This window comes from Camelus dromedarius, chromosome 5 (assembly GCF_036321535.1).
Source record: "Camelus dromedarius isolate mCamDro1 chromosome 5, mCamDro1.pat, whole genome shotgun sequence".
Lineage (NCBI taxonomy): Eukaryota > Metazoa > Chordata > Mammalia > Artiodactyla > Camelidae > Camelus > Camelus dromedarius.
In genome coordinates this window covers 5,168,764-5,179,795 of record NC_087440.1, presented here as the reverse complement: position 1 = coordinate 5,179,795, position 11,032 = coordinate 5,168,764, and the positions used below count along the sequence as shown (strand labels likewise).

Sequence of the window (11,032 nt, the reverse complement as noted above, 5' to 3'; positions counted from 1 at the left end):
TTAGGAGATCCTGTGAGCCTAATTTCTTGCACTTTCTCATTTCTAGAAAAGCACTGAAATAATTAACAGAGAACAGAGACATCTGCTCCTGGAGACGAGCAGCAACTCTCTGCCAAAATGCATGCTTGATTGCACGTATACCCCCTTCACCAAGATCACATGTATACTCACCTCCCTCTCTACCTATTCAGAGCAGTTTCTCAGAACTATCTCAGGCCGTAGCCCTCATTTGGCCCCAAATGAAATGTTACTCACAGCTCTCACGTTATGCAATTACAGTCCACATAAGCCTCTGAAATTTTAAGGTTCTGTGTGTCACAACCTCATTGTAGCAAAAGATGACTGATAACAGCCTCCTGCAAATGACATGATCTGTGGTGCACAGGGCAAGGGCATAAGGGAACTGGCGTATGGAAACTGATAGGAACTCAATGTTTGTATGCCCTCAAAATTAAACCTCTGCTTCCCAATGTGAGGATGTTTGGAAGTGAGGCCCTTCGGGGGCCATCCCTCTGCCCGGGAAGGGACAATAAGCCTCAACCCAGTGGCTGCAACACCCCCCCTTACTTTTCTGCTCAGGAGAGCACGGGGGGGGCGTCACCCAGGGACACCTCGGACGCGAGCCCCCGCTCACTGAGTCTGCGCTAAGTCTAGCTCACTTCGGATGACTCGCGCATAAATCCAGCCTGGTGCAGGGGTCGTGCAGGGGTAACCTTCCCGCCCCGATGGGGTTGGAACGGGATTTCCTTGCCCAGGGGTCAGCAGGCACAGCTCGGGACCCTTCCCTGCTGCGGCAGGTGGCAGCCCAGTTCTGTCCCGTCCCCTGACTCCTCCCCCCCACCCCGACATCCTGGAGGCAGACGTCATCAACTCATTTTTCTCTCTGCCAGCCCCACTGGAGGAGTGAAATAGCGGATGACGGCAGAAGTTCTCCAACGGGAGGGTGCTTGAAAATCAACAGGAAGTTGTTTAAAGCCCAGGCTTGCCATCTCTATGCCGTACCTGCGCACCCGAGCTGGGAGGGGACCCCCATTCCCAAGGCTGAGCCTGCGGTGGGGCCCTGAGGGCCACACTCAGGAGGTGCACGCACGGCATGGTGAGCAAGGGCTCCTGCCAGGAAGCCGAGTCTGCTCTGGCCAGTCGTGCTGGGAGGCCAGGGGAGGCGTGGAGAGTGGAGCTCCCGGATCCTCACAGGAGGGGAGCGGGGCCCCTGGAGCAGGTCCTGCCGCCTGTGATCCACCTCTGCTGGCTTGCTGTCTGGAGGCAGAGCGGCCCCCTTTCTATTCCGCATGGCACCCCAAAAATGACTTACCCACAGTAGGTCTCAGCAAGCATACTGAGTGAATCAATGACTCGTATTTTCAAGTGAAATTCACCTATGGTGGGCCACTTGCTTATCTGTAACCAAATATGTCATGAGTTAATGTTTACATTGAGAGGTAACATTTATGCAGGCATGATATCTGTGATTTGTGCTAACTATGTTGAGGGAGAAACACTGGGTTGGCACAGAAAAGTTCCTTAACATCCCTTGTGGAGCTGGAGAATCCAGATGTTGGCTGAGACACACCCGTCTCTCCTGGGTATGTTTTCAGGACCTTCATGCTTTGACGGCAAGGCCAAAGAACTCAATTTTGAAAGGTTTGGATAACGTTTTCACGTATTGAAACATCCCCTCTGTGTCTAAATATTAGTAAAGCGTCATCTTCTTCAGCCTTAGATTTACATTCTGTTTCTGAAATGTGTGTCTCATTATCTGAGAAGCTCTGTTGCTTTTTACCACAAATGCAGAACGGGGGCCACTCTTGAGAAATCGTGGTGACTGGGTCTGCCTCGGGAAGCCAGGTCTGACCGGCCAGCAGGCTGCAGGGGACCTGGGGACAGCCCTGCAGGTGGCCTCCCAGAGGGCAAGCTGGTATCACGCAGGATGCCAGGTGGACATGGGGCCGGCTCGGGCTGTGTGCTGGGGGTTCTGTGTCTCCATGTTGTGGCCATGGGTCTGCTCATGGGTTTTCTCTTGGGCGGTGAGATCCTGCTGCAGAAGGCAGCGCCCGGGGCCCTCTGCAGACCAGTGGAGGGTGAGTCTGCTGGTGCTGTTTGGGCTGGTCCCACCGCATCCCCGTTTGCCTGGTCCTTCCTCACAGCTAATCAGCCTGCAAGATCTCTTTTCCCACTAGGCCGGCTCTTTCCTCTTTCTTAGGAAAATTAATCAAAACCGCAGGAGAAATTTGTCCTTTTACCCAAATCCTAATGCTTCATTTCTTGGCTTCTAGATGCCAGGAAGTTCCCAGGCAAACTGTATCAGGGCTTCTGTGCACTGACGGATGGCTGGGTGGCTTTGAGCGCGATAAGCCAAGATGCCTTTTAGCAACGTCCTGATTTTGTTCCCCTGCATGGTGGGGTGCTGGCTGAGACTGTCCCCAGGTGTCGTGTCCCCAGAGTACCATTTACTCCTGCTGCTGTCCCCTCACTCCATATTAGGTGGGGAAACCATGGCCCAGCGGTGAGAAATCTGCCAGCTTTAGTGTGCGAAGTGCTGTTAAAAATGTTCTCTGCAGGAAGCAGAAACGGCTGCGCCCTGTTGTGGACGTGGCAGCACCTGCAGGAGCCATGGTTTGATGGATCTTAAGAAAAGCAGATGCCTTAGAGCGCAGTTCTGGGCTGGCGATAACCAGGGCAGACAGAATTTTAAAAAAAACAAACAAACATAAGTACTGTTCCATGACGAGTTGAAAAGCCCTGAAATGAACACAGGTTTAGTGGACAAGAATAAGACATGTAAGAACATAGTCTTGTATTCAGGCATCGCTGTGCATCTGCCCACAAGGTGGGGGCTTTTCTGGGCAGGTGGGGGAGAGTGGAGGGAAGTCGGTTCCTTATTCACGGATTCCAGATTTGTGAAGTCACCTCCTCGCTGAACTATATTTGCCACCCCTGCATCGATCCCTAACTGCACTTGTGTGCTCATGTGTGGACGTGCACAGGCCAGCGAGAAACATGAGTCTCCCAGGATGCGCGTTCCCAGCTGAGGCTGAACCAGGAGACGTCCTGCCCTCGTATCTCTCAGGTCCTTCTGCAAACAGGCGCATTTTCATGGTCTACTTAGTGCCATGGTTTTTGCATTTTGGGGGTGCTTTTTGCTAGTGATCTTGGGTGGCCCCAGTCATCCTGTGGAAGTGCTGTCTGATGTCTCTAAGTGCACGAAGGCTGTGATGTCCCTTATGGAGAAACATGCGCAAGGTAAGCTTCCTTCCAGCCTGAGTTATAATGCGGCTGTGAGTGCAGAGTTTGTAAGTCAGCAATATATACGAGCGAAGTTTCTTTAAACAGGAACACACATATAACAAGGTTGTGTACTGATCTATTGACAAAAATGTCACAGATCGGAGGCTCGCGGGAAGCTCGCAGTGTCTTTTCCCCGGATCGTTGGTTCAGTATTTGACAATCCATTATTTCCCAGTGACTTTATAGAATGTAATGACTGCAAACAGTGAGGGCCGACTGCGCGCTTTGTCTCCTGCGTAGGATGGAGAGAGAACAGAGCCCAGAGTAGCCATGCCGACACGGTGGGGAGGGAGGGAAGATGGGAAGGAGAGGAAACTGAAGATGGGTGAGTTACGACGTGGTCAGTGGCAGTAACTCATCTGACAGTTGAGCTCTGCAACGTCCCAGGCTCCGGTATCGTGGCCTTTGCAGCATTTGGGGTCGGTGCCTCTGACCATCTTCCATGGGGATGGAGGAAAGCAGACTGAGGCGGCAGCTCCTAGGGGCATCCACTGGGCCTCTCCCTCCTGACCTTCGAGGCTTATCTCCTCCTCCTCCCTCCTTAGTACCAGAAAGTTCTACTGTGACTCCACCAGAACCCAGCCTCACTCACTCCCCGGCCTGGGGGGCCTTGCTTGTCATCAGACGATTCAAATATTTATGAAGTGCCAGTGTTTCTCTCTCCCGGCCCTAGTCCACGTGCGGTCTTAGTTACCTCTTGCTCTGTAATGGATTACCCTAAGTTTAGTGGCTTACAACAGCACTGATTGATTACCCCTCATAGTGTCTATGGGCCAGCAATTTGAGGTGGTCCGGTTTGGGTCGGGGTCTCCCATGAGGCTGCATCACCTGAGGTCCCATCAGGGCCTGGAGGACCCTCTTCCGAGATGCCCCGTCCGTCCTGGCTGTTGGCTGGATGCCTCCGTTTCCCTAAAGAGCTTCACAAGCACCCTCGTGAGTTGGCGTCTGGCTCTCCCCAGGGTGAGCAATCCGGAGACCAGGGAAAGGCTGTAAGAGCCTTGACAGGCTAGCGTCAAGCATCCCACAGTGTCACTGCGTGGTCAGTCCTTGTTTGCGCAGGAGAGGCCGCACGGGGGCCTGGATACCCGGAGGCGATCATCAGTGCAGCCATCTTGGAGGCTCCCTGCTGGGTGTACATTTTAAGTCTCCACCGAGCTTTGCAAGGTGGAGGTCCATTCTTAGGGTGTTCCTGAGTCCAAACTCGTTCTGCTCGCCACACAGACAGGCCAGTGCAGCGGGACATGAGGTCTTGGGGCTAGGAAAAAAGGCTTTATTCAGAAAGCGGGCAGACTGAAAAGATGTGGGGCTAATGTCCTAGAGAACCATCTTCCCCAGGTCAAAATTCAGGCTCCTTTTATACTAAAAAGGGGACAGGGTGTGGTTGGTTGTTGCAAACTTCTTGGTGTCAGAATCCTTTGTTCTTGCAGCCATCCCTGTGGATCAGGTCATGGTGTCCCTGTAAACCGCCAGCAAGACAAATATTTTCTGTTCTGCAACTTTCTATCTTTATGTGAATGGGAAAATGTTACACCCTTACAGGCCAGAGCCTTGAGAATGCGCTCTCCTGTCTATTTCAGGCTAGAGGCAACAGTCTTTTACAAAAGGTGCGGAACCAGCAGGACTGAGCCCAGGAGACAGAGCCCAGGGTTAGAGTCAAAGGAACAGGTCTGACGTGGAGTCAGGTTTGTTCCTCCCAACCACAAGGGTAGCAGCAGGGAATGATGGGCTAAAACACTGGTCCTCGTGGAGTATCTGTCTATTCTAATGTCTCTGGGGAGGCAAACGAGGGAAAGGGAGGTTATAAAGCTGGGGTGGGCTGAGGAGCGGGGGTGGGGGGAGATGCAGAGCCCAGCCCCGTTCATCACGTTGACTTCGCGCTGGTCATTCTTCTGCAGGGGATGAAATTTCCTTCCACCAGAGTCATGGGTTTGAGACAGCTTTTTTCATCTGCTAAGCCTGGGTGTGAGCAGCTGTATCGAATCTTCCACTCAGGCGGCCCCCAGAAACATGACTTTTTTTTTTCCCCCCCAAAAAATTAGCTCAAATCTTATCTGAAAAATTGTGTTTATGATGGGGAGCTTGGGCTATGCGTCTTAATCTACAAAACTGCCGTCTGATAAGATAGAACCACACAAGTGATGTTTTCCAGCTAAAGGCATTTTACAGGGCAACGGTTGTGCAGGGAGCCTTGGTCCCGGGATGGGCGACGTTGGATGGCAAGAGCCTGCTTGAAAGGGGGACCCATAACACATCAGGAAGAGCCAAAGGACACGGTGTTGCTGAAGTAAAAGGTGGAAGACATGAGGATGCTTGTTGGTTTCAACTGTCACAATAATTCGTCTTTGTAGGCTGCTGGCGGGGCTCCTCGGGGCTGGGGCCGCCAAAATCAAAGCCCCAGGAAGGCAAAGACTCTTTTGTAGATGTAACCCTTCAGAGCACACCGAGTGCAGGATGAAGCCTGAGCTGACTAGGCAGGGTTTTCAAGCGGGAAAGCGTTGTCTCCGGCTCAGTTCTGAGTCTGTTTGTGGGGTGCACACAGGCGCAGTCTCTCCCTCTCCCCTGTCAGGTGCTCCCCATGCCTTTCCTTTCACCATCCCGTGATGAACCAATCCTTCTCTTTTCCATTCAGAGCCCTTGCTCGCGGGTTACCAGTTGCCATGGGTACCCCTCAACACTCTCCATCACAACTGCAGTTAGTTACAGGCACAGGACTATGGGGCTAATGTGCCCGGGTCACGCGAGCTGGGACGAGGTGCCACCCTGTCCAACTCTCAGCCTCTGCTTTGCCCCCCGCTCTGCTGCCTCTGGGTCCAGTGCATACTCGCCCCCCCAGGGCGCTGTCCCTTTCCAGCCCTCCCTGTCCTGCGCTCAGAGTGACAATGGTAATGAATCAGATAAGGGGATATTCATAAATTTATCCAATTTATCACTGAAGATGCTAGAGCAACGGAAAGAACACATTCGATTTGTGAGCAGCCCAAACCGGGAACACAGTGGCTTCCAGCCAGGGGACCCCTGGGGACGCTGCCCCAGGGAACATTGGCAGTGTCTGGAGACAGCTGGCATGACTGGGGAGCCGGGGAGGCCGCTGGCAGTCGTGGGTGGAGACCAGGCTTGCAGCGACCCGGCCTGAAACGGACAGGACAGCCCCCACAGCAGAGACTGATCCAGTCCCGGTGTCAGGAGTGCCGAGGTCGAGAAAGCCGCTACGCCCTGTGCTGATGTAATGAAAGGTGACAGATGGAAATGGGTGAGACCAACACAAGAAGTGTGAGGGGCAAAGGCAGCCGTCAGTGTGTAAATCAAGGCTGGGGAACACGCTTTGACAGCATATGGAAGGGCGCCTTTTCATTAACCAGAAGCCCAAGTGGATGCCGGGAGCTGGGGCCACCCGGGGCCATGTCTGGGGGCCACCGGTGCAGCCCAGGAGGGCCCTGTGCACTTGCGTGTTTAGATCTTGGCAGTGGCAGCATCAAAGCCAGCTACGGTTTTAAGAGGGTCTTGGGGAAAATGGGATTGTGCGGGTCCAGGGGACCAGCTGAGTGCATGCTCTGCGGACAGCGTCGGATGAGGGAAGATGCGGGAACTTGGAGCAGAGCGGCCAGCAGGTTGCTTGAAGGTTGTTTCGGGGAATAGGAACTGGAAGAATTCTGTGTGTCCTGTGGGCAAACAGAGGGTGGGGCTGGAGGAGGTGAGTTCGCTGAGAAAGTCTTTCCTACCAGTCACACCCGTCCCACCCGGGACGGGTCCCCTCAGGAAGCCACGAGCTCCGTGCAGGGACCCGGGGCTCCACTGGGGACCGGGAACTCTCGAAGGAGGCTGGCTGCCTATTCTCCGAGGCTCTTGACTCTGGCACCGTAATCTCCCCCGGGGCAAAACACAGCCACACAGTGAGCGTTTATAGTTAGAATGTAAAGCATGTATGTGTGGAAGCTCTAAAAAGGAATGCTCGGCGTATTTCCCTGTAGCAGGTGTTTTGTGAGCATCTGGGGCGCCCCTGACTGCTGGGTGCAGGTCGACACTTCCAGACCTTGGTGCTTACGTGTTAGAGGGGGGATCACGGGCTCGTGGTGACTGTGATGAAGGAGATGTGATGAGAGAAAGGTGGACAGGGGCACGAAGCCACCTGTCCACACACACCCCCTTCTGAGGAGGTGACATAGGCTTGAGACCACAGGCCTGGGAAGGAGGGAGCCAGCCGGGAGCAAGGGCAGTGAGCAGGGCTGGAAGACAGTGGTATGGCTGGACGGGGCGAGCTCTGGCAGACGGGGGCAAGATGTGGGGGGCAGGGGTGGAGCCCAGGCCAAACCAAGCAGGGCTCCAGGGCCAGGGGATGGGTGTTTGGGGCACGAGGGGGAGAGGGGGACGGCCTGTCACTGTCACTCTGCCTGCTGTGTGGGGAGCGGACCGCGAGGAGGGCCGGGCGGGAGGCAGGCAAGCCTTCCGTCCACGGGAGAGTGAGGAGATGGGCCCGCCCCCAGGCGGCGCAGGAGGAAGCAGGGAGGAGCCGTGGCTCTGGGGTGCATCTCCGAGGAAGACTGGTGAGGCTCCCTGGAGAGCAGCTGGCCCAGCCTCCTTGGAGACTCCCCAGCACCTGACGGAGCCCCTCGGTCCCTGCAGGGAGCTCCCTGCTTCCTGAGGGGGCCCGTTGCAGGCGGGACAGACCCATCTGAAAGAAAACGTGTTCTTTTCTGACCCAGTGGATTAGCTGAGATGTGCGCGGTGAGGGGGAGCGAGGGGCCCCGAGAGCACCGAGGGTCTCGTCCCCGTTAACTGGGTGCAGTCGGTGGCATTTCCTCAGTTAGGAGGGGCCGAGGGAGGGCCGTGCGTGAGCGACTGGGAGCCCCGTTGGGGGCTCCTGGAGGCTGAGTGGCCTGTTGGACGTTGAGGTGGAAACGCCAGGTAAGCAGCGTTCAGGCCGGGAGCTCAGGCGAGAGAGGTGCGGGTGGGACCCGCAGGCACGTCCGCGGCAGTTGGGGCCGCGGGCGGGGGCGCTGCCGCTGGGCCGCAGAGCACGTGAAGGAAGGAGCCACGGAGGGGAGAGGGGTCAGCCGAGCGAGAGGCTGACCCCCTGATGTGGGGGCGCCGGGCCGCGTCCGGCGCTGCTGGGAGGTCAAGCAAGATGGGGCCTGAGGAGTGACCTTGAGGTTGGCCATTTAGAGGTTGGTGACAATGGTAGGAGCAGGTTCATGGAGTGCAGGCTAGAGACCAGGCAGAGACGGGGGGTGGAGGAGCTCCACTGGGAGGTGACCTGGGCAGACGTGCGCAACCAAGGTGCTGGTGGAGTTTGGGGTGAGTTGAGGGGCCTGGTCCGTGGGGACTGCGAAGTGAATTCACACGTGGAGAGAGAGAACAGAATGTTGAAATGGACACACGCAAAGTAGGCAGCAAGCTCTAGGCACTGCTGAGAACATTATCCCAATGGCTGTGAAATGGAGTCTGAGCTACGGGCTTTCCCTGGAGTCCAAGGAGAAGGAAGATGTAATCCATGCCTGGGACCCAGGGCGGGGCCGAGTCGATGGGCGGGTGGAGGGAAGCGCACGGCACATCACACGTCGGGGAAGCTGCAGTCTGTGCCGATTTATCACACGGAGCAAGGGATGGTGTCTGAGGAGCAGGGCTGAGGACAGCAGTGTGGCCACACAGCGTCTGTGGACGGTGGCTGCAGCAAAGGGGGCCGTCTCCTGTCACCGTGGCCCGTGTCGTGGACAGGGCCCCAGCCGTCTGCTGGCAGGAGCTGGTCCTTAGGAGACGCGAGCAGGGCCTCACACCTGGTGTTCACCCCCCAAGTTAAATAGCCAAGAGTGCGTGCCCTAAGCTGTCCTCGCAATAAAGCATTTCTATTATCAAAACCACCGCCAGCAGCAAGGGCCCAGGGCATCATTCTCAGGCCCACGCCCAGCGTCACCTCCAGCACAGGAAGTCGCACCATCAGAAGGGGAGGGCTGCTTGGCCAGACACTGTGTCTCCAGGAGCAGCCAGGCCTGCGCCCTCCCAGGGAGGCCGGAAAGGTGCCGCCTGCTCAGGGGCGAGTCTGAGGGTCCACCCGGGCCTGGAGCACGGGGCTGCCTCATCACGGCCCGTCATGTCACGCTGACTCACCCCGCCGTGGGATTCCCAGCAGAGGGCCCGCGCCGATGCAAATATTAGTGGCAAACCAATGAACCTTAAAAACGATCGTTGTTCAGATTCATGTAAATTTTTAAAAAATGTCTGTAAACACTTAAAATATTGTTTTTGAAGACCCAAGATTTTAGTTGAGGCCAGTGGTGGGTGGCAGCTCTGCATGGGGTCCCGAGCAGTAGGGACAGCTGCGAGAAGGGTGCGTCTGGGGCAGGCGTACAAGACGGCGTGTCCCCCAAGCAGAGGGAGTGTGTGAGCAAGGGGGCAGGAGCCCGTGGACTGGGCCTGCCAGGGATGGGGCCGGCAGGCGAGCGGTGCTTACAGCCGTGTAGCGGAGTTGATGCGTCAGAACCAACAGTGATGATGGGTACACAGAGAGACACGCCCTTTGGGAAGGAAGCTGGAGAGAAAGCAGGGACCCTCAAAGGACTCTGGGCTCCTGGCCGGGGCGGTGCCTGGGCTGGGGAAGGCAGTCGGGTAATACGTCAGCCTCCGATATGACACGGTGGGGGGAAGGGTACGGAGGGGCCAAACCTACAATGCCACCAACACAGAGGGCTTGGCCTGAGATGGAGACAGAAGCAGAGGAGAAGCATTGCTTCCAAAAGACACATCAGCTCCCTGTCTCCCCAGAGATGCTCTCGGTGTCTTGTGGATGTCTCTTGTTTAAAAGCCAACGTGGACCGTACTTTTAAGAGAAAACAAAAGCTTGTTGAGAGATGAATGGTTAGAAACCTCAACAAAGAAAAATCAATCATCGACAGTCAAATCTTAAGAGACGCAAATGAGAAAATTATTATACAAGCCGTGTCTTTTTAGGGGCTCGCTCAGGAAGACTGATTTGGCGATGTTGCCTGGAGAAAATTCTGTTGCCCCCGCCAGGGGGGTGTTACATTCTGCAGCCCTTTGTACGGTTATTCATATTGGGAAGAGGCTTTTTCATGTAATCGTGTGTGCATGTGTGTTTGTGTCTCTGTGTCTCTGTATGTGGGCAGGGTCTGTGTGTTGCAGTGTGTGTGCACATGTCTCTGTGTGTGTAACACAAAGGGGCAGGTGCCTCGCTCCTAGACACACAGGTGCAGTTATCTGAATACTTCTCTGCCCATGCATGACAAGCCCCTTCGGGTTAAGATGTGCACCACTTTGGGTACTTCTGGGATGGGCAGTATCGGTCCTTCTTATCTACAACTGCAGCTGGTCAGTCTTCCCCTCAAAGGTGCATCCACTGCCTTCGCACTTCCCCTCTGGAGTGTGCGTCTGTATGGTGCAAGAAGCATCTCTTTCTGTGACAGTGTCCCCACCAAATGTGGAACCTGCCCTGTGTCTTCAAAATCGGCCCTTCGGACGGTGCAAGGCGGGGGCCAGGAAGTGGTCTGGGGGAGGACAGGGAGCAGCCGGCATGTTGCTGAGGCCTGGGGCTCTGGGCGGGTGTCACTTTTCATGCCTCCAGGCAGCCGCTTGCCCATCCTACCTCCCGGCCAAAGGTCTTACGTGGTACAAAAATGTGGCCCGTACTCAGCTCTCTGGTGTCTGGTGTCCAGTTACAGCATACGACGCAGTAGACCCTGAGTGTTCGGGTGGGGGTCCGGTAACATCCTCACTGCAGGTGGCTGGCCAGTGTGAG

At 55.7% G+C, this 11,032-nt stretch overlaps 1 protein-coding gene across 1 annotated transcript in view; it reads left to right on the top strand.

Annotated features, from left to right (window-relative positions):
* Positions 1-7,807: 7,807 nt before the first annotated feature.
* Positions 7,808-11,032, top strand: part of LOC105105766 (tyrosine-protein kinase SYK) — a 49,743-nt gene continuing 46,518 nt past the window's right edge. The window contains 1 exon segment of the mRNA XM_064485522.1: positions 7,808-8,187. The gene's annotated coding sequence lies outside the window, so the exon portion shown is untranslated.